Source organism: Macaca nemestrina, chromosome 14, assembly GCF_043159975.1.
Source record: "Macaca nemestrina isolate mMacNem1 chromosome 14, mMacNem.hap1, whole genome shotgun sequence".
Lineage (NCBI taxonomy): Eukaryota > Metazoa > Chordata > Mammalia > Primates > Cercopithecidae > Macaca > Macaca nemestrina.
The window spans coordinates 40,932,897-40,953,757 of record NC_092138.1 but is presented as its reverse complement, the minus strand read 5'-3'; the positions used below and the strand labels follow the sequence as shown (position 1 = coordinate 40,953,757).

At 37.2% G+C, this 20,861-nt stretch overlaps 1 long non-coding RNA gene across 3 annotated transcripts in view; it reads left to right on the top strand.

Moving 5' to 3' along the window:
• LOC105489114 (uncharacterized) overlaps positions 1–20,861 on the top strand; it is a 193,240-nt gene that overhangs the window by 53,610 nt on the left and 118,769 nt on the right. The window lies entirely within an intron of this gene.

Here is a 20,861-nt window from a genome sequence, read left to right as displayed (position 1 = left end):
CATTAACTCTTATTTATTTATTTATTTTATTTTATTTTATTTTATTTTATTTTATTTTATTTTGAGACACAGTTTTGCTCTTGTTGTCCAAGCTGGAGTGCAATGGTGCGATCTCGGCTCACCACAACCTCCTCATCCTGCCTCAGCCTCCCAAGTAGCTGGGATTACAAGCATGGGCCACCACACCTGGCTAATTTTTTTTGTATTTTTAGTAGAGATGGAGTTTCTCCATGTTGGTCAGGCTGGTCTTGAACTCCCGATCTCAGGTGATCCTCCCACCTTGGCCTCCCAAAGTGCTGGGATTACAGGCGTGAGCCACCATGCCCAGCCCAACTCTTGTTTTGCTTGATGTTCATAAACATTTCAGCTCTTCATGAGAACTGTACATTTTTCCTTTATTCCAATGTTACGATCTCCAAAGTTATCAGAAACCTGCATTTGAGAGCACCTGTCAAAGTTCTATATCTGATTATAAAACATCTTTTGAAGAAGATCAAAACAAGACAACAATTGTATGTGAATGACAAAATATTCAGGGTAGTTACAGTCAAAAACATGATTGACAAAGATATTTGGTTATCTCTGTGGTTTGTAACAACTTAATATAATAACCTTAATTATGATTAGAAACATAAACTCAGGCATTAGAATTACAGAAATTCCATACAATTATGGAACGTATATTAATATTATTTCCTAAAATATAACCTGAAGAAAATTAAACATCACTTTGGCAATATCATGTACCTAAATAAGTAAAATAATCCTGTTTACATTTTTTTTGGATGCTCCAGGGTCCCTCTGTACCATCCAAAAGCCAGGCATAAAGAAAAACATTTTTGAAACTGAAGTTTGATTTTGGGAAGCCTGTTAAATGTCTGAGATTTAAAACACTTTATATTATAAAATAGAATTCCAGATCACTGTAAGTTATTTATTTTGCCAAAATGATGACTCAGAAATTTTTAAAAAGCATAAATCTTTTAACCTTCACACATTTTGCTAAAGAGAAAATTACTGTCTTAAGAGTACCTTGTTGTGTTTTTATTTCAGTGCTCACTTTGCAGAAAAACCGTATTATACCTTTTTGAATTTAGTCAGAATGTTAACACATGGAATTTCCTTTGCTAGATTAATTCTTATAATCCTTCTACAACTTGTTTGAACTTTTAGCTTTATCCTATTTCAAAATGATTTTTAATCCTATGCAACAATTTACATTTCTATGCCTACTTATAATATTTAATTAAAAACACATTTTAATGTTCTTACATACCTCACATGTAAATCTCTTTTTAGTAGTCTCAATTACATGTTATGTGGTAACTCCTAGCAATTTTTAACTTTAATGTAAAGTTTGGTAAGTTGTTTAAATTATGTGCACATCACAGCCAAGGTTTGACTCTTTCCAGCGTAATTAAGGGTGCGGTTAATTCCATATGTCCCAGGCCTTACCAATTGAAGCAGGCAAGTCAAACACTTCTCAAAAACCAAAAAAAGAAAAAACCAATTTATAACCTTATAACGTTTTGCAAACCTATTATCTGACATGCATAATTTAGTTCACCTGTTTACATTTTGACAACATCCGCATTTCACCAATAATCTTTAAGGCTGTGTTTATTTCTCAAATATTAAAGTCACAGGAGCTAAAAGGTACCACAGCTTTTGTCTCTGTTTTAAAAAATATTTGATCCAATCACTTATCTTCCTTTCGGCTAGTTAATTAGAGCTCTTTTTTTTTTTTTTTTTTAATAGACATCACCACACAGCACATATATAACTACACAGACAGGCAGGAGAAAACCCAGTAGCTATATGATTTTTCATGTGCCAATCTCCCAATTGGATTATTGGCCTCCATGAGGAACCCTGTAAGAGATGGGCCTAGGAAAACATGTAGTTTCTAGGGCCTACTAAACAGGCATACCTGGGAGACAAAAACAGATTTTGAAATGGATCTATCCAATTTTAATTGCTGGGGTTCCATGAGGAAGACAGATTTCTTCCCAAAACGGGACCAGTGGCACCTTCTCTGTTTATTCCAAGGAGTCCCGTGACCACAGAAGTTATCTTAGAGCCTCTCATGTGTGCATTAAGAGTGGTCAAGACAAAATGGATAAAAATAATTAAGTCAACTGAGAAAAAAGCCTTTTCCAGCAAAACAAGATCCAAGAAGAGAAAAAACGTAAAGGCCTTTTGAATATACCTGTAACTTGGATATTCACTTTTGATTAAGATGTGTGCTCTTTAAGGAAATTCTTTTAAATTCCTGTTATCCAACTTTAACTGCAATATTTCTGGTTTTCAAACATTACTAAAGGCTCAGAGAAAGGAAAAACCAAGACAGTTTTTGGAGGAGAAGATAAACAGCAAGTGGCAAAAGGTCATGCAGATCTCAAACCAGAAAGGACTAATTTCCTAAGCCAGAAGTGAACCCTAGCTGCCATTGTAAAATGATAAAGGCTAAAACAAAGCATTGCCAGGTGGTTACAGGTCTTATTCTTATGTAAATGGTTGTTTCAACTGAGTGATAAACTTAATTGCTGCCTGACTGAGCTGGACCCTTCAGCTGAGGGAGAGGCTTGAAATGCTGGCCAGCCTGCCATGCAGCACCCTTGGGCCATGTGTCCCAGCTTTGCCTAAAAGGGGTTGGGGGTGAGGAGCCATTTGCTTGTCTGTCCCAGAAAGAAAATAAAAATGCTGACATTCTTGACCCCTGGGAGTGACAGGAAGGGGGGCAAGGAGGCACAATTTCCTTTACCCTCAGAAGTAGTCAGAGGACAAAAAGTCTTAGAAGTGAAAGGGAAAAAGCTTTTTTGGTTTGCATCTTACTCACTCTTTCTCATATTCCTGCATAACCTGCCAAAATATTGCAGAATACTTGCTCCTCAGTTCAGCTAAAACTCGGTTCTTGTCACACAACCAAGAAGGATTAGGAATGGGAACACACTGAAGGGTGAGTAGAGTGGAATTTATTGGGGAAAAAAAAAAAAAGAATAAAAAACTCTCAGGAAAGTGAAAGGGGTTATTGCCAAAGGGCTCCCACCTCACAGATTGAATTCCAGGCCACCACACATGAGCTGAAGAGGCCAGGCCCCTCCCCACTGCACAAGGCACAAAATTCTTCTGGCTCCACCCAATTTTTCCAGTGTGAAGGTGAGTTGAAGATTCTCTGGGGACTCTCCCTCTTATCTGCCTTCTGCATCTATCAATACAATCATATTGGAAAAACCTGAAGACTCCACCAAAAAAAAACTATAACTTGGAATTAATAAACAAATTCAGTCAGTTGTAGGAGACAAAATCAACATAGAAAAATCGGTAACATTTTTATGTGTCAGCAGTGAACAATGTGAAAACAGAATAAAAAAAGTAATCACATTTACAATAACTGTAAGTGAAATAAAATACTTAGGAATAAACTTAACCAAAGAAGTGAGAGATATCTATAATGACAACTAAAAAACATTGATGTAAGAGATTGAAGAGGACATTAAAAAATGAAAAGATATTCTTTGTTCATAAACTAAAAGAATCAATATTTTTTAAGTGTGTCTACTACTCAAAGCAATCTACAGATTTAATGCAATCTCTATCAAAATACCAATGACATTCTTCACACAAATAGAAACAAATTCTAAAATTTATATGTAACCATAAAATAACAAGAATAGCCAAACCATCCTGAGAAAAAAACAGTAAAAGTAGAGGAATCACATTACCTGAATTCAATTTACACTAGAGTGCTATCATGAAAAAACACTATGGTACTGATATGGTTTGAGTGTGTCTCCACCCAAACTTGAATTGTATCTCCCAGAATTCCTACGTGTTGTGGAGGGACCCAGGGAGGTAATGGAATCATGGGGGCCAGTCTTTCCCATGCTATTCTTGTTATAGTGAATAAGTATCATGAGATCTGATGGGTTTATCAAGGGTTTCCACTTTTGCTGCCTTCTCATTTTCTCTTGCCACCACCATGTAAGAAGTGCCTTTGCCTCCCACCATGGTTCTGAGGTCTACCCCACCACATGGAACTGTAAGTCCAACTAAACCTATTTTTCTTCCCAATCTTGGATATGTCTTTATCAGCAATGTGGAAACAGAGTAATAAAGTAAATTGGTACCAGTAGAGTGGGGTGTTGCTGAAAAGATACCCGAAAATGTGGAAGCAACTTTGAAACTGGGTAACAGGCAGAGGTTGGAACAGTTGAGGGGGTTCTGAAGAAGACAAGAAAATGTGGGAAAGTTTGGAACCTCCTAGAGACTTGTTGAATGGCTTTGACAAAGATGCTGATAGCGATATGAACAATAAGGTCCAGGCTGAGGTGATCTCAGATGGAGATAAGAACTTGTTGGGAACCGGAGCAAATGTTACTCTTGTTATGTTTTAGCAAAGAGACTAGTGGCATTTTGCCCCTGCCCTAGAGATTGGTGAAACTTTGAACTTGAAAGAAATGATTTAGGATATCTGGCAGAAGAAATTTCTAAGCAGCAAAGCATTCAAAAGGTGGCTTGGGTACTATTAAAGGCATTCAGTTTTAAAAGGGAAACAGAGCATAAAAGTTCAGAAAATTTGCAGCCTGACTATGAGATAGTAAAGAAAAACCCATTTTCTGGGGAGAAATTCAAGCCAGCTACAGAAATTGGCATAAATAGCAAGGAGCCTAATATTAATTCCCAGGACCATGGGGAAAATGTCCCCAGGTCAAGTCAGACACCTTCATGGCAGCCCCTCAAATCACAGGCCCAGAGGCCCCAGAGGAAAAAAAATGGTTTTGTAGGCAGGGCACTCGGTCCCTATGCTGAGCACAGCCTAGGGACTTGGTGCTTTGTGTCCCAGCTGCTCCAGCTGTGGCTGAAAGGGGTCAACATAGAGTTCGGGCTGTGGCTTCAGAGGGTGGAAGTCCCAAGCTTTGGGAGCTTCCATTTGGTGTTAAGCTTGCAGGTGCATAGAAGTCAAGAACTGAGGTTTGGGAACCTCCACCTAGATTTCAGAAGATGTATGGAAAAGCCTGGGTGCCTTGTCAAATGTTTGCTGCAGGGGCGGGGCCCTCATGGAGAATCTCTGCTAGGGTGAAGAAAGGAAATGTGGGATCAGAGTCCCTATACAGAGTCCCTACTGGGGCACTGCCTAGTCGAGCTGTGAGAACAGGGCCACCATCCTCCAAACCCCAGAACGGTAGACCCATCAACAGCTGGGACCGTGCACTTGGAAAAGCCACAGACACTCAACACCAGCCTGTGAAAGCAGCAAGGAGGGAGGCTTTACCCTGCTAAGCCAAAGAGGTAGAGCTGCCCAAGACCATGGGAAACCACCTCTTGCAACAGCATAACCAGGATATGAGACCTAGAGTCAAAGGAGATAACTTTGAAGCTTTAAAATTTGACTGCCCCACTGGATTTCAGACTTGCATGGGCCCTGTAACCCCTTTGTCTTGGCCAATTTCTCTGATTTGGAATGGCTGTATTTACCCAATACCTGTACCCCTTTTGTATCTAGGAAGTAAGTACCTTGCTTTTGATTTTACAGGCTCATAGGTGGAAGGTACTTGCCTTGTCTCAGATAAGACTTTGGAATGTGGACTTTTGGGTTAATACTGCATGAGTTAAGACTTTGGGGTGCTGTTGAGAAGGCATGATTGGTTTTGAAATGTGAGGACATGAGATTCAGAGGGGCCAGGGGCACAATGATGTTGTTTACCTGTCTCCCCACCCAAATTTCAACTTGAATTGTATCTCTCAGAATTCCCATGTGCTGTGAAAGGGACCCTACCTTAGGGCAGGTCCTAATCCAACCTTACTGGTAATCGTATAAGAGGAGATTGAGATGCATAGAGAGACACCAAAGGCACAGCCACAAAGCGTAAACACCGTGGGAGGACACAATAAGCAAGCGACTATTTGAAAGCCAAGGAGAGAGGTCTCAGAAGCCAAACCTGACGACACCTTGATCTTGGACTTATAGCCTCCAGAACTGTGAGAAAATAAATTTCTGTTGTTGATGCCATCCAAGCTGTTTTTTTTGTTTTTTGTTTTTTGTTTTTTGTAGTTGTTATTGTTGTTGTTGTTGTTGTTTTTGACACTGCGTTGGATTCAGTGGTCTCAAGTATCTTAGTTAACTAGTCCTGGTCATGAGACAAGAACCCATACCCAGCTTAAATAAGGAGCAAATATCCTGCATCACATTCTTCTTTCTTTTACTGTACACCAGGCTTATCTAACCAAGGGCCCACAGGCTGCATGTCGCCCAGGACAACTTTGAATGTGGCCCAACCCAAATTCATAAGCTTTCTTAAACCATTATGAGATGTTCTGTGATTTCCCTTTTTTGCTCATCAGCTATTAGTGTTAGTATATTTTGCATGTGTCCCAAGACAATTTTTCTTCTTCCAATGTGGCCCAGGGAAGCAAAAAAAAAAAAAAAAATGTATTTTAAAATATATTTTTATTTATTCATTTTTTTTGAAACAGAGTTTCAGTCTGTCACTCAGGCTGGAGTGCAGTGGCACGATCTCGGCTCATCACCACCTCTGCCCCCTTTGTTGAAGCGATTCTCCTACCTCAGCCTCCTGAGTAGCTGGGATTACAAGCAACTGCCACTTTAACTGGCTAATTTTTGTATTTTTCATAGAGATGGGGTTTCACCACGTTGGCCAGGCTGGTATTGAACTACTGACCTCATGATCCACCTGCCTTGGCCTCCCACAGTGCTGGGATTACAGGCATGAGCCACCACGCCGGGCCTAAAATTTATTTTCTTATTGGCTATCTTGACAAGCACAATCAACATGTTAAACATATAAATGAAATCACATTTGAATAACACAAATTTCATTTTAATAGCATACAAGTACTCTTTTCCTTCACATCTCTGTCCTTCCACTTTTATATTGTTATTGTCACAGGGTATATATTTTTACAGTGAGTGGACATCACCATAGACTTATAATGATTGTTTAGTATATTTTCCTTTTAAATTATATAAAAAAGAAGATTCACAAGTCAAAATACAATAATATTGGCTTTATATTTACTTATACAATTAACTTTACCTGTGTTCTTTGTTTCTTCACATGTCTTTTGTTTACTGTCTAACATGTTTCATTTTATACCGAACACCTTCCTTTAGAATTTCTTTAACAGACTCCTTTAGCTTGTTTATCTGGAATGTCTTAATTTCCCTTTAATTCTTGAAGAATCCTTTGGCCAGATATTGAATTATTGGTTGACAGTTTTTTTGCTTTTTTCCAGTGCTGAAATAGTCCATCCCACAGTCTTTTATTCTCAGAGTTTGTGATAAAATATCAGTTGTTAACTTTATGGAGCATACTTTGTACCCATTGAGTCCTTTCTTTTTGCCATGTGGTCTCTCGCTCTTTGTCTTAAGGTTTTGGTAATTTGACTGTAATGTGAATCTCTGAATTTATCCTGTTTGGCATTTACTGAGCTTCTTATAAGGATATTCATGGTTTTTATCAGATTTGGAAAAATTTTGGTTATTACTTCCTAAAATATTTTTTCCCTTTCTGTCTGTCTTCTCTGGGACTCTTCTAATACATATATTGGTATGCTTGATGGTGTCCCACAGTTCCCTTAGACACTGTTTATTTTTCTACATTTTTTCATTTCTGCCACAATACTCTCACTCCTTAGAGATTGCCGTTGTTATTTTCTGAGGACTTTACTCATACATTTATATAGTGACTTTTTCAAAATATCTTTGCAAAGTTTGAATTTCTCATATGTGGTCACCGAAATTTTTGTTCTATTATCTCAGTAGTCAGCCTGTGACATGAAATAGATTTTCTTAAATATCTGGATTTTGAAACAAGGTATGTTTGTAATTTTAAATCTTAGGATAGATGCCTCTTGGGAATTCAGTGCAGCGTTAAGGTGTTTCAAACAAAGACAAGTAGGCAAGTGTCTCCATTGTTTCCCCTAAGGGACACCAGACTGACTAAAACTTACAATGCTAAATTTTTGGAAGAAAAGAAGGTTACTTGTCCATCCTGACACCAGATGACATAGTAGGACACCTATCCCATGTTTGCTAGGAGGATAAAGAATAGGGGAAAATACCTGATTCAAGCGAGTTGCTTCCTTTTGAAAGTTTAACAGCCTCTGCTTTCTTTCATGAGGGACTCCCCACTTGCTATGTCTAATTAGATTCCAGAGTTCTGAAGTAGTTTATTATGATAGTCTTCTTCTTCTTTTTTTTTTTTTTTTCTTTTTTTCTTGTTAAATGGTTATTTTGGTGGCAGGACCAACTCCTGGAAATTCCTACTCTGTCATTTTCTGTGACACTCAGAAATAACCTAACTGAGGTTATTTCTAAATAGTCACTTTGCATGGTCACACTTTTAGATGATATATAAATTAGCGGAGAGGAGTAGAATTTGAAGCCTAAAGACTTGTGCTTGAGTCTCATCAGTATCAGGAAAAACTGTATTTCCCTGGAAAACTTTCTGAATTATTAGAAAACTTTTCTTATTCAAAATATAGGGGGAAGTCAAGATGGCTAACCAGGCACAGCCAGGTGGATCATTTCTTACTGAAAGACGAAGACGTCAGGAAGACTGGCACACTCTGAGTAGATCTTTGTGGGGAAGGCATTGAGAGTGGACAGAGGGAAGACGGGAAGACACAGTCACTGTACGGAAAGGGGAGGAAGCTGGGAATCCTGCCTGGGATTGAGGCAGGATATGTTGAGCACCATAACCCACTCTTGGACCACTGCAACTCCTGGGGAAGGGATGAGTTGAACAGATGAGGAGTGGCCTGCTCTCGGCATGGACCCCCAGAATCCTAGCTGCAGGGGAATCCACAATCCCCATGGACACTTGAGCCAGCACAGAGAGATGCTTAGAGAGTTGGCATAGGCAGGACTCCAGCATGTGTGAAGCCCGGAGTTTGGGGTAGGAATTGCTGAAGTGGAGCACTGCCAAGAATGCCTATATCCCCAGGCTTATCAAACTCATCTAGGTGGCTTTAGCCTTTGAATGACTGCCGGACATCAACACAACAGGGTGGTGTTGCCCATGGGACAAAGTCAGTTTGATCTGATCTCTGCTGGGGCTCCAGCCTAGCCATATCTGCTTGCAGCACAGCCTCAGATGCCCAACCACCATTTTTTTTTTGACCGAGTTTTGTTCTGTTGCCAGGCTGGAGTGCAGTAGCATAATCTTGGCTCACTGCAACCTCCACCTCCTGAGTTCAAGCGATTCTCCTGTCTCAGCCTCTGAATAGCTGGGACTACAGGCATGCGCCACCATGCCCAGCTAATGTTTGTATTTTTAGTAGGGACGGGGTTTCACCATGTTGGCCAGGATGGTCTCGATCTTTCGACCTTGTGATCTGCCCGCCTTGGCCTTCCAAAGTGCTGAGAATTACAGGTGTGAGCCAGCGCGCCCGGCTCCCAACCACCATTCTTTCCGGGATTCTCATCATACACTTTTGCTGGCTGACTTTACCTCAGCATTGGAAAGCTCAAGCAGACTGGTGCCTGCCAACATGACCAGTCCACCCACAGCCTCGCCTCACCACAGCTTTCCCCTGCTGTTTTGCTGGTTTGCCCTTGCTCATGGCCCTCACTCACACTTTGCTGTGTCAGGGCGTTGGCAGATATTGCATCTCCTCTAATGATATGCATGTATGCATATAACCCACCATTGCCAGCACAATTGCACCTGACTTCCCTGCCCACACCCACCAGCATTCCACTCCTGCTCAGGTACAGTCAGCCCACCATGCTGCTGTTGCTGCTGCCAGTGTGAGTGCATGCACAAACACTGGAACCCCTGCCCTGCTGCACTGCAGCTACTGCCAGTGTAAGCACATGCAAGGATGCCACCACCCTGCCATTGCCCTGCCCCTGACAATGCACAGGCACTCTGCTGTGCTGCTGCCACCAGCACAAATGCATTCCTGGATGCCACTGCCCCACTTTCACTGTTGTCCTGCCCCAACCAATGTGTGTGTACCCTGCCAAACCTCTATAACTGCTGACACATGTGAGTGATCATGGTTCCCACTGCTGCCACCTCCATGAAGTGCTTTTAACAGCACCTCCCACCCCCCCACCCCCCCAGTCCCATGAGAGTGTTGGAGCTAGTGGACAGGTCACACCTTGGCCCCTCTAGCACAAAATATTTCTAACCTCTAGGAGCAGAGAACATGCTCAGCCTAGGAGTGCTACAGTGAGCCTTGGCCCCTTGAAATCTTCCAGAATTGAAACCAGTCAACTGAACCTACTTTATACCACACTAAAATTCCCCAGGGGCATCAAAGAAGATAAAAGCAAAAACTCCATCTACAGGACAGCAACTGCAAAGATTAAAGGAACATCAGCCCATACAGATGAGAAAGAACCAGAGCAAGAACTCTGGCAACTTGAGAAGCCAGAGTATCTCTTATTTCTAGTCAAAGACATTAATTCTCCCGCAATGTTTCTTAAGCAGGCTGAAATGGCTGAAATGACAGATATGCAATTCAGCATATAGATAAAAATGAAAATCATCAAGATTCAGTAGAAAGTCAAATCCCAATCCTTAGAAAGGAATTTAAAGAATACAATAAAAAATACAGGAGCTGAAAACAAAATAGTCATTTTAAGACAGAATAAAACTGATCTGATAGAGCTGAAAAGTACACTGCAAGAACTTCAGAATATAAGTGCAAGTATTAATAGTAGAATAGAACAACTAGGAAAAGAACTTCAGAGCTCAATGATTTGTTCTTCAAATTAACTCAGTCAGATAAAAATAAATAGAAAAGAATGCAAAAGAATTAATGAAACCTCTGAGAAATATTGAATGATGTAAAGAGACCAAATTTGCAACTCATTCATGTTCCATGTTCCTGAAAGAGAGGGAGAGAAAGCAAGCAACTTGTAAAAATGTATTTGAGGACATTATATACAAGTATTTTCCAACCTTTCTAGAGAGGCCAACATTCAAATTCAGGAAATGCAGAGAACCTCTTCAAGATACTGTACAAGATGACCATCCCCAAGACACATAGTCATTCAACGTCAGCACGAAAGAAAAAATGTTAAATGAAGCTACAGAGAAGGGATGGGTTATCTGCCGAAAGAACCCAATCAGGCTAACAGCAGAACATTCAACCAAAACCGTGCAAGTCAGAAGAGACTGGGGGCCTATATTCAGCGTGCTTAAAGTAAAGAAACTCTAACCAAGAATTTCACATCCAGCCAAACTAAGTTTTGTAAGCAAGAGAGAAATAAGATCTATTGAGATGATTGTATGGATTTTGCTTTTAGTTATGTTTATGCAATGAAACACATTTGTTGAGTTGTGTATGTTGAACCAATCTTGCCTACCAGGCAGAAAAAGCCCAGGGATCAGATGGATTTACAGTTGAATTCTACCAGACATATAAAGAAGAACTGGTACTATTCCTATTGAAACTATTCCAAAAAATTGAGGAGGAGAGACTCCTCCCTAACTCATTACATGAGGCCGGCATTATTCTGGTACTGAAACGTGGCAGAGACCAAACAAAAAAAGAACTTCAGGCCAATACACTTGATGAACATAGACGCAAAAATCCTCAATAAAATACTAGAACATCGAATCTGGCAACCATCAAAAACCTAATCCCCCATGATCAAGTAGGTTTTGTCATTGCGATGCCAGATTGGTTCAACATACACAACTCAACAAATGTGTTTCATTGCATCATATAACTAAAAACAAAATCCACACAATCATCTCAATAGATGCAGAAAAGACTTTTGATAAAATTCAATATATCTTCATGTTAAAAAACACAACAAATTAGGTATTGAAGGAACATACCTCAAAATAATAAGAGCCATCTATAACAGACCCATAGCCAACATCCTACCGAACAGGCAAAAGTTGGCTGCATTCCCCTTGAGAATCAGAACAAGAAGAGGATGTCCACTCTCACCATTCCTATCCAACACAGTACTGCAAGTCCTAGCCAGAGCAGTCAGGCAAGAGAAAGAAATAAAAGGTATCCAAATATTAATAAAAAGAGAGGAGAAGAAGCTCTCTCTGTTTGCAGATGATCTGATTCTATACATAGAAAACCCTATAGTCTCTGCCCCAAAGCTTCTTGACCTAAAACACAACTTCAGCAAAGTTTCAGGATAAAAATGAATGTACAAAATTCAGTAGCATTTTTATCCAACAACAATTTTCAAGCTGAGTGCCAAATCAAGAATGCAATCCCATTCACAATAGCCACACACAAAAAGTAAAATTCCTAGGAAGACAGCTAACTAGGGAGGTGAAAGATCTCTGCAATGAGAATTACAAAATACTTTTCAAAGAAATCAGAGATGATGACACAAACAAATGAAAAAACTCATTCTATACTCATGAATGGAAATAGTCAATATTGTTAACACTGTCATACTGCCCAAAGCAATGTACAGATATAATGCTCTTTCTATTAAACTATCAATAACATTCTTCACAGAATGAGAAAAAAAAATACTCTAAAGTTATATGGAACCAACAAAGAGCCTGAATAGCCAAAGTGATCATAAGCAAAAATAACAAAGCTGGAGGCGTCACAATACCTGACTTCAAATTATGCTACAAAGCTACAGTAACTAAAACAGCATGGTAACAATACAAAGACAAACACATAGACCAATGGAACAGGTTAGAGAACCCAGAAGTAAAGCCGTACCACCCACAGCTATCTGATTTTCAACAAAGTTGACAAAAGCAAGCACTGGGGAAAGAACTTCCTATTCAATATATAGTGCCAAGATAACTGGCTAGCCATATGCAGAAAACTGAAACTATACCCCTTCCTTACACTATATACAAACATCAACTCAAGATGGATTAAAACTTAAATTTAAAACCTATAACTATAAAATCCCTTGAAGAAAACTTAGAAAGTACCATTCTGGATGTAGGACCTCGCAAAGATTTCATGATGAAGATACCAAAAGCAACTGCAACATAAATACAAAAAAAAAAAAAAAAGACAAATGGGACCTAATTAAATTAAGGAGGTTCTGCACAGCAAAATAAACTATTAACAGAGTAAACAGACAAGACACAGAATGGGGAAAATTATTTGCAAATTATGCATCTGTTAATTTATTTAAGTTTATAGATTCTGGATTCAGGGAAAAAACAATCCTGTTAAAAAGTGGGGATAAACAAGACGCTTTTCAAAAGAAGACATACATGCAGCCAACAAGCACATGAAAAGCATTCCCAACATTACTAACATTTAGAGAAATGCAAGTCAAAATCACAATGAGATACCATCTCACACCAATCAGAATGGCTATCATTAAAACATTAAAAAATAAGATGCTGGCAAGGTTGTGGAGAAAAAGAATGCTTATACACTACTGGTGGGAATGTAAATTAGTTCAGCCACTGTAGAAAACACTTCAGAGATTTCTCAAAGAATGTAATAAATAACTACTAATTCACCCAGCAATTCCATTATTGGGTATATGCCAAAGGAATATAAATCATTCTACTGTAAAGACACAGCATGCGTATGTTCTTCACAGTACTATTTGCAATAGCAACCTAAATGCCCATCAACAACAGACTGGATAAAGAAAGTATGGTACATATACTCCACGTAATACTATGCAGCCATAAAAAAGAGTGAGATAGTGTTCTCTGCAGCTACATGGATGGAGCTGGAGGTCATTACCCTAAGCAAACTAATGCGGAAACAGAAAACCAAATATCACACATTCTCATTTATAAGTAGGAGCTAAACAATGAATACACATGGAGAAAGAGAAGGGAATAGGCACCAGAGCCTGCTTGATGTTCGAGGGTGGGAGGAAGATAAGGATTGGAAAACTACCTATTGGGTACTATGCTTTCGGAATGTCTGTATCTTTGTTCCTGATCTTACGTAAAAAACTCAAGATAAATTTAAAATAGACATTAAATATTAAAAGTATAAACCAAAAATAGTTTTTTTCTCCCTGGATCTTTTTAAGGGGCAGAATCTTTCTCATAGCAGTGTTTGTATAATTCATCATTTATTTTCACTGAAACTACTATCATACACGGATATTTTAGCGCATTCCCCCTCTATCTGTCTACCTTTTAATCTGTCTGTCATTCTCTACTTTAATCTTCCTCTTTCTGCTTCTCACAATGATTACAGCAATACTCTTTTTCAGAAAATGGCTTTCAAAAGGATTAAGGTTTTTCTTTTGTCCTACAAATTGTGGATGAGATAATTAAAAATATAAAGTATTATGTATTAAATACTAACATTATGGTAATATTCTTGAGAATATGGAGATTATGTAACTGCCTCAAGAGATAATTATATCAACTCATAACACTTCTTTTCATTTATTATAGGGGTCAAATATCTGTGAAGCAGAAAAAGTAAATTAAAAAGAAAGGTAATGGGAGGAAAGCATAAAGTATTCAGGGTAAACACTCTTTTGAGCCTAATGCTAAGCACCATCTGGCAACAATTTTAAAATGACCCTAAGGTTTTAAAAATCAGATGTCTCATCTTTTGACAATGAGGCAGCTAACACATTACTTTTTCTTGTTTTATTCGGTTTTTGACTCCGAAAGGGTTGTAGTTATGGCACATATTTTATGAAATAAAACATTCTGTGTTACCTTTTGGCAGAAATATAATAACGTCCTTATTATTTATATATGATTTCACCTATATTACGTATTATGCTTGAATTATTCAGACCACCACTAAAGTGTGGTCTTAACTAATTTTGTCCACTGAATGAATTGCTTAAGAAAATGAATCAATGGGTACCATATTGAGGAAAACTACTGCTAGCAGCCTAGAAATACTCAATCAAGTATTTAAAGTTTGCATTTAGTTTCTCATGTTGCATATGCTTTAAAAAATTTTATTGTATTAACAAATATTTAGGGACAATGTTTGTAGACACGAACACATTCCCTTTTTCTTTCTTTCTTTCTTTTTCTCTCTTTCTCTTTTTCTTTCTCTCTTTCTTTCCTTTCTTTCTTTCTTTTCTTTCTTTCTTTCTTTCTTTCTTTCTTTCTTTCTTTCTTTCTTTCTTTCTTTTTCTTTCTTTCTTTCTTTCTTTCTTTCCCTTCCTTCCTTCCTCCCTTCCTTCTTTCCTTCCTTCCTTCCTCTCTGCCTCATATATATAGCTCCTCTCATACAATAAGTACAAAATAAACATTTAATAATTGCAAATAAACTATATAATTAAATATTAAGTTATGCAATTTACTCCTCTTCGCAGCATAGTAATATGGTAACTACAGCAGATAAAAAATAAATAATTGAATATATTTAGAGTTGTGTCACGTAAAAAATCTATATTTTTCTTTGTCTCTTTGTCTTTTTTTTTATAGTCTATGTCCCATCCAAGGCTCCTCTGTCAAGGAAGAATACATATTCTCCAAATATTGGGCATCTGTTCACTTGTAAATAGCCAGGCAGAGGAAGAAGGACAATTATTATGCATTTAATGACTTAGAAACATGATACCCTTAAATGCTGATCAGGGATTCTCCATTGTTTCATACTAAGATGTTATAATGAGGGTCTTGCAAAGAAAATCATCAAGTTGAATTCTGAGTGTCGTAAGCAGAAGTCCTCGAGTGCTTTTTATTTCTTAAATACAAAATCTCTCAAGTCTACTGGGTAGATTTGGTGCCATATCACCAGAACTATGTTGCCAGATTTCAAATAATACCTTGACTTATGTATAATTTACTCCTATGTACTATATCATGCATTTTTATCAAAAGTTATGACTCAATAAGAGTCAGAATTTATTTGTTATTACTATAATATCTCATACTTATATTCTTATCTTCCTATTTTTTTCCATATTTCTTTCTTCTTTTTTAGATGTTTTTATGGGCTTAATGTTGGGTAGCTATAAGTCATAATAATAAGAAAAATGGGCTTTTTGGTCTTATAGATAGGAATTAGAGTCCTGACTCAACCTGGCATTACTCTGAGTTTTCTACATTGAGAAAATAGGTGGATCAGGATACCTATTTTTTTTAGATTGAGTTAATTATTAATATACAAGTTTTGGGAGTATAAAGATAAGTTTAATCTTCTGTTTGCTGGGTATATAGTAACTCCTGTGAAAAATCAGAGTGGAAAAGTTGAAAAGGCAGTTGGATATATAGGTTTTTTAGAAGTGAAATATGGGCCGTAATTATAAATTTGGAAGTTATTTATAAGTCAAGATCATGTTAGGAAAGAACATGAAGCAAGAAATTACAGCCCAGGAAGAGTAACAGTTGACTTACTCAGAGAAGTATCTACATAAAGAAAGTGTTTCCAGAAGAAAGATTGGCATAGTGGGTAGTCGCATAGTCATATAAAGCTAGAAGTCAAAATTTCCTTTGTATTTATTGGCATTACAGTAAATGTCAGAAACTGTTTTCTACCCAATAATATTTTACAATTCTTCATTATGATGATGTAGAAAATAAAAATACGAAATTTAAAAACTGTATTCTTAATGCTATCTTACAGATAGGGCTGGATAATTACATGTAAGCCAGAGTCCTTGGGTGGGGTTCACTCAGCAGGCAATTGCCATGGTGCCCTTCTTTCCTCCTTCCTGCCCGGAATATAAATGTAATAACTGAAGCAGATTCTCGTATAGTAATGACATAACCTTGAGCATGGAAATTACTCAATAAGAAGTACAGAACAGAAAATAGGAGTCTGAAATTCTAGTAATGTCTTTGAACTTCCATGACAAACCTGGTCTGCCTTTCTAATACATTTCGCATATGACAGAAAAATAAAAGAACTGAAAAATAGTAGGGCTACCATGAATCTGGGTCTCTGTTACCAGAAACTGAACACAGGTCATATCTCATTCAAGGTAATTAGTATGGTTCGTAAGAAACAGGTCTTACGAACCGTACTAATTACCCTAACCCACCCAGTGACTTCTCTTCAGGAAAAAGACTGAAGAGAAGTCACCAGGAAGGTTACAAACATTAATTTATTCAACCACTGCTAAATGCATAATATGGAATTATATTAGTCATTGACAATTTAGTGGCAGAAAGGCACACTTGGTCTTGTCACTGTTGGGGTTATGGCGTAGCCACTGGCCATAATTCATTATTCTTTCAGCTAAAAAGGCTGTTACCAGAATCCTAAACTAGGATCATTTCATAAATTAAGAGCACATAAGTCTGCTATGTATTTTAGAATTTGCATTATTCTTCCTTGAAGGTTTCTGTTTTTCTGTTTTTTGTTGTTGTTTGTTTGCTTGAATTCCAGTTGCCTCTCTTCTCTCTATATTCGCTGATTGGTAAATATATATTACAAGAATAGATTTTGCTCCATATCCACTTACTTGTCAAGCTAGAATAACTTGTGTATAACTGAAGTCACAATTGACTTCTACATGTTATTTTAACACTATTTTTTATGGTCATGATGTCTAATCTTTCTCCAGCATATGACACTGTTGACTACTCCCTCTTTGAAGCACTGTTCTTTTTTGGCATTTGCAATGCTGTTCTACTTGGGGATTATTTCACCCACTTGGAGTGCTCAATATTTATAGATTAACCTTCCTTATGTTAGTGTCCCTCAATTTCCAACCCCAGATCTTTGCTGTCTTCACTGCATTTATTCTTCCTGATACATGGTATCAGTGTATATGGCTTCAACTACTACCTTTTTCTTAATGAATTTAAAAATCAGTACCTCCAAATCAAACCATGATTTTAAGATTCTTTTATTACTTCATATGGCTTATCGTTACTGTTATCTCAAGCTAGTTGTCCTATAAATACCTCAAACATATTTTAAAAATTCCTATCTACATCTGCACATCAAGCTATCTCATATTTTTCTATAGCTTTTTCTTATTTTGCCTTTCCTTTTGTAAGTATGTACATTTCACTTTTTCTGATCAATTTCTTATCAAAGTAATTGACACTACCAACTGCAACTTTTTCAAGATAGACATATCAAAATTACCTACGAGTCAGTCTTCTCTACATAAATCCTTAGCATCCAGTATGTTACCAATATATTACAGTTCTGCTTACAAATCTGTTCTCTATTCTCCAAAATAATTTCCATTATCTTTACCCCTCAACTCTCAAATATTTAAAGTAGAATTTAATGAGTGTCTCTGCTTCTATCTCTCTATCTATAGATTTCCATAAAGATATATCAAGTCTTTTTTTCTCCAAATGGATTGTGTGAAATCACATATTTTAAAGATATTTTCTGCATCAAAATGATTTTTAATGTATCTCTCCCTCTTATTAGACGAATCTTATCTGCTTTTTTCTGAACTTTAAACTCTGTACTCATCTAGATAGCCTTGAACTGAGAGAGTAATTCCTCCTAATTTCCAAAACAGTCAAACTAAGAAAAGTTCTAGAAAAATACAGCATCTGCTTTTCTGAAATCAGGGGCAGCTTTCTTCATGTGGCTTAAGGCTAATGAAAGTGCGTTAGGGGAGGTGAACAGTTTCCACCACCAGTGCTGTTTTATGAGGGCAGGGACAATGTATTTAACTCTTTAATTTCTTGTATTTAGCAATGTATGCACAAAAATGCTCCATAATTGTTAAACAAATACATTGTAATGACACCCCATGTTTTTATCTCACTCCCAGGAGAAGGTGTATTTGGAGAAATCATAGGGGCAGATGTGTGACATTGCCATGCTTTCAACTGACTCTTAATAAGGGTCCATTCATATTTATTAGATGAGCATTATCAGAATAGAAATAAACATAATTTTTACCATTAAGAGGAATTATCTTCTGCCATTTTGTTGAAAATAAAGCAAATTTTAAAACTATTTTTTACTAAAGTAAATGTTTATTATCTGTTGTGCTGATATTAACTAAAGATATTTGTGAAATATATAGAATAGAACTAAAGTTTAGTCTTTGAGATATTTTTGTCAACTGAGTTTTAACCAAAAAAAAAGCTAGAGTGTATTTGTCCCATCATTCTTAGTTTATTGAACATCAATTTAAATTGCATATTCATTTGGTGACCTATAGAAACACACTCTTTGGAACTATTAGTAAAATGGAACTATGAGTACATAAATACGAAAGAGAAAGGAAAGGAAGAATAGACTATGATTTACCAATTTCTACACTGCATTGAAAACTAGCTTCTCTGATAAACCTGTAAAGCAACAACAATCAGGATAAAGAAGATGATTTATGCAGCTGTTACAGCAGTGCTTCAATCACTTTTATTTCTCATTTTACAACAACTCACATATGGATAACATTGAAATTTACATGCTGAACTGTCAGTTTTTACATAGGTTTTCACATAATGAATAATATGAAGACCTTTCTCAAAATGTAACTTTTTTCTGACAAACCATATAGGAGAAAATATAATTTCAGAAACTTTAGATGGTAGTTAAAATAGTAATATAAAACTGCCTTAATTCACTTACTCTGCTTCTTAATTTAACAATTTATCACACATTTTCATCTTAAAAATTAAATATAATTAAGAAAATTTTCTAAATATTAGAGTAAACAGCATTGCATTTTACACACTGAATTTAATGTGTACTATTGGATATTTCTGAATTTTATTTATTTTTTAAATTTTTTATTTATTTGTCTTATTTTTTGAGACAGGGTCTCTCTTTGTCACCCAGGCTGGAGTGCAGTGGCGCAATCTTGCCTTACTGCAATCTTGACTTCCCAGGCTCTAGTGATCCTCCCACTTCATCCTCTCCAGTAGCTAGGACAACAGACACATGCCACCACGTCTGGCTACTGTTTTTATTTTTGGTAGAAATAGGGTCTCTCTGTATTGCTCAAACGGGTCTCAAACTCCTGAGCTCAAGCAATCTGCCTGCCTCAGCCTCCCAAACGGCTGGGATTATAGGTGTTAGCCACTGTGCCCAGTCTCTGAATTTTAAATGTACTATTTTGTGGTTAAAATTTTAACACATCAGACATATTAAAGTAGCTACATTTTGAAAAATAACATTTCCTGTAGTAAGATGAATATTAGTAAATTACATTTTTACTAGAGTTACATTTGATAGGAAAGCTTAAAGTGAGTTTAGATCAATGTTCAAGCTAATAGTTGTCTAGAGTTTTGTAATGCCTTTTAGAAACTATCTTGCCTCTTTATTTCAGAAGCTGCTGTAAGCTTGGCAAAAAATTAATATTGTGTAATTAGTGCTATTGAACTGATCATTTATATAACATGTTTTGAAACTTGTGCTTAAATGCCCTCTCTCAAACTCTATTTAACCATAGACCTTGCAGGGTTAATATCCATCCCTTTCCCCTGACACGTAATCTAGTCTCTATTGGCTCTGATGCTAGGCAAGCACTTTTACTTTGCACAGATGGTAATTACTAGGATTCATTGTAGAGGTTTTGTGAATTGAAAAATCTAGACAGGAAAGAAAATAGTCGCAATTGCCTGAAGGTCAGGCTTGTGGGAAAGGAGGAATGTAAAATCTAAAACAGCTCTAGTGGTATACTTTATTTGCCAGTCCAGCAGTAAACACACTTTGTTTCCCATTCTAATGTGAAATGCTGATGATTTAGCTATTCTGAGATTTTCTGTGATGTCTGCCATCAACTTCAAATTTCTGCTCACACAGGAGTTCTGGATTCTGTCCTGTCTATGGGTGACGTTTATCCTCTGTTCCCACTATCAATTACTGACTCACTCTCATTTCTTGTTCAAGCTACTCCTAAAGAATGTTTCGTTTATTTAGTTTTTCATTAACCAATTTCAAGAGATTTAAATAGGTAGTACTTCCATTCCAGGTTACGTTAAAATCCTCTGGGCATGTTACAGAGAACTGCTAATGACTAAAGAATCAAATTTATTCCAGTCATCTGTGACCAAATA